General features: G+C 32.7%; 1 protein-coding gene across 3 annotated transcripts in view; it reads right to left on the bottom strand.

Moving 5' to 3' along the window:
- LOC106875794 (ubiquitin carboxyl-terminal hydrolase MINDY-2) overlaps positions 1–2595 on the bottom strand; it is a 179523-nt gene that overhangs the window by 38416 nt on the left and 138512 nt on the right. The gene's annotated exons all lie outside the window — the stretch shown is intronic.

Here is a 2595-nt window from a genome sequence, read left to right as displayed (position 1 = left end):
TGTGTGTGTATATATATGTGTGTGTGTGTATGTATATCATCGTCATCATCATCATTGTTTAATGTCCGCTTTCCATGCTAGCATGGGTTGGACAATTTGACTGAGGACTGGTGAACCAGGTGGCTACATCAGGCTCCAATCTGATTTGGCAGAGTTTCTACAGCTGGATGCCCTTCCTAACACCAGCCACTCAGAGTGTAGTGGGTGCTTTTACATGCCACCGGCACGAAGGCCAGTCAGGCAGTACTGGCAACGGCAATGCTAAAATGGTGTATTTTACATGCCACATATATATACGTGTATATATATATATAAATAAAAATCATAGATAGATAGAGAGATATAGATATATATCATTTCATAAGAATTAAAAAATTTTGAGAGACATGAAGTAAATCATTTTTAAAAGTGGAACTCAACTCAAAACAGATCAAGTAAATATTTTGGCCTTTAACTTCTTATATCCAATGGTATGTATATATATATATATATATATAGATATATAAAAGATAGATCATAATAAAATAAACAAATAAAAATGGGATTTATTATATAATATTACAGAAAGTATTCAAGCAAGCGCCTCTTGAACTATTTATTCTTTATCACGTAGTAAATTATTAATAGAAATTAAGAATCCATTTGTTTCTTCAAGTATCTTTCTTTTTTATACTCTTTCCATTATCTGTAAGTTTTGTTTAACCAACATTATCAAAAACTTTTATGAAGCGGTTTATATCGTAGAAACATTGAACCAAGAGGTATTTGCATATTTCAATAGATTTTTTCCCAATGATCCTCTGAAAACAGCCACTGCATAATTTTCAAATCAAAAGAAAGCAGTTTAAGTAGCTGTTAGGAAGACTTGTTGTTTCTTGGAACTGTTTAATCAAATTATGTAGATTTTAATGGTGGAGCTCAAAGCTGATTAAGCTATAACTAATAGTGTGTAAATATTGGGTTAAAAAAAACCCGACAAAAATACCCTTGGATAGAAAAAGTTAAAGGCCAAATATTTACATGTGATAACTCATAGCTTAATCTGTTTTGAGTTGAGTTCCACTTTTAATAATGATTTATTTCATGTCTCTCAAAATTTCTTAATTCTTATGACATAACCTGTGTGTCTGTCTATCTATCTCGCACGCACGCACACACACAAATACATACAGAAAGAAGAAACAATGCAGAATGGAGGGAGCAGAATTTTCATAGCCAGGTACCCTTCCTGTTGCCAACCCGTACCTGTTTCCAAGCAAGGTAATATTTATTCATGGGCAACTATGCTATTGCAAACTATTGAAAATGAATTCATTTACAACTATCATGCTATGTCAAGACAAGGTGACACAATCATACAAGATATGGTGAAGCCCTGAAAATGAAGGTAAATGACGAACCAGTAACCATAGAAGAATTAGTTTAATGAAATGTATATACAGCTAGATAGGCAAGATTGAATTACCATGAGTAAAATTTACAATAAAAGGTAATGATTTAGACAAACTGTATAAACCAAGTGAGAGAGGAAAAAACAGAAAAGGCTTGTTACTCTAAAGTATGGAAAACAAATCAAGAAATAATTTGTTGACAACTCGGTGTATTAATGAGAAGACTATCAGGTATGGAAACAGAAGATAAAATAATTAAAAGAGAACGTTTTGGTGAAAGATGTGAATAGTGAGAAGGAAATAGTTTTGTAAAGCCTTTAAATATATTTTCACTTTTCAATTAACTTCATTAAGGTTGATTACTTTATAAGTTGAAATTAAAAACTAAAAAAAACCAAAAAAAAACCCCATTAAATTTCATTCAATGAAATATTTTTCTGAAACCATTGAATGGTCTTTTATTCTCAGACTTATCTTACTCCAAAACAACATCAGTTAACATATTATGCTACAGTTCTAGATTTAAGAGATGAGGAATTATGTACATTATTTACATTTGACGGATATTTGTCCTCATCTTGTTTGTTGTTAACACAAAGTTTCGGCCACAGGCATATGGTGTAGTGGTTAAGAGCGCAGGCTACTAACCCCAAGATTCCTAGTTTGATCCCAGGCAGTGACCTGAATAATAATAACATTGAAAAAATAGCTTAGGAATGAGAACCCAGGTTCGAAATTTCCCCAAGACACCTGATGAAGGCTGGAGAGTATGTTAGCTGAAACGTTGTGTTAACAACAAACAAGATGAGGACAAATATCCGTCAAATGTAAATAATGTACATATTATGCTACACTTATAATGTCTGATTCTTCTATTATCTTCTATTTTCCCTTTAGTCTTTCTACCGACTCATTTGCACAATCACATTTTCAAAGACAGCCTAGTCTCTAACATGGAATAGTTTTTGAGTGTATTTTTTGCAATTATATTATTCTGGGTTGGATCAAACTACATGGCCTTGGATTAGTGTCTTCTGCTATAATCTGGGGCTGACCAATATCTTGTAAATGGAATTTGGTATATGGAAGCTGAATAAAAGCTTGTAATATGCTTGTGTTAAGGTGGTGAGCTGGCAGAAATGTTAGCATGCCAGGTGAAATGCTTAGCGGTATTTTGTCTGTCTTTACATTCTGAGTTCAAATT

This window comes from Octopus bimaculoides, chromosome 5 (genome assembly GCF_001194135.2).
Source record: "Octopus bimaculoides isolate UCB-OBI-ISO-001 chromosome 5, ASM119413v2, whole genome shotgun sequence".
In the NCBI taxonomy this organism is placed as follows: domain Eukaryota; kingdom Metazoa; phylum Mollusca; class Cephalopoda; order Octopoda; family Octopodidae; genus Octopus; species Octopus bimaculoides.
Note: the sequence above shows the minus strand (reverse complement) of the source record. Positions and strands in the feature narration are given on the sequence as shown.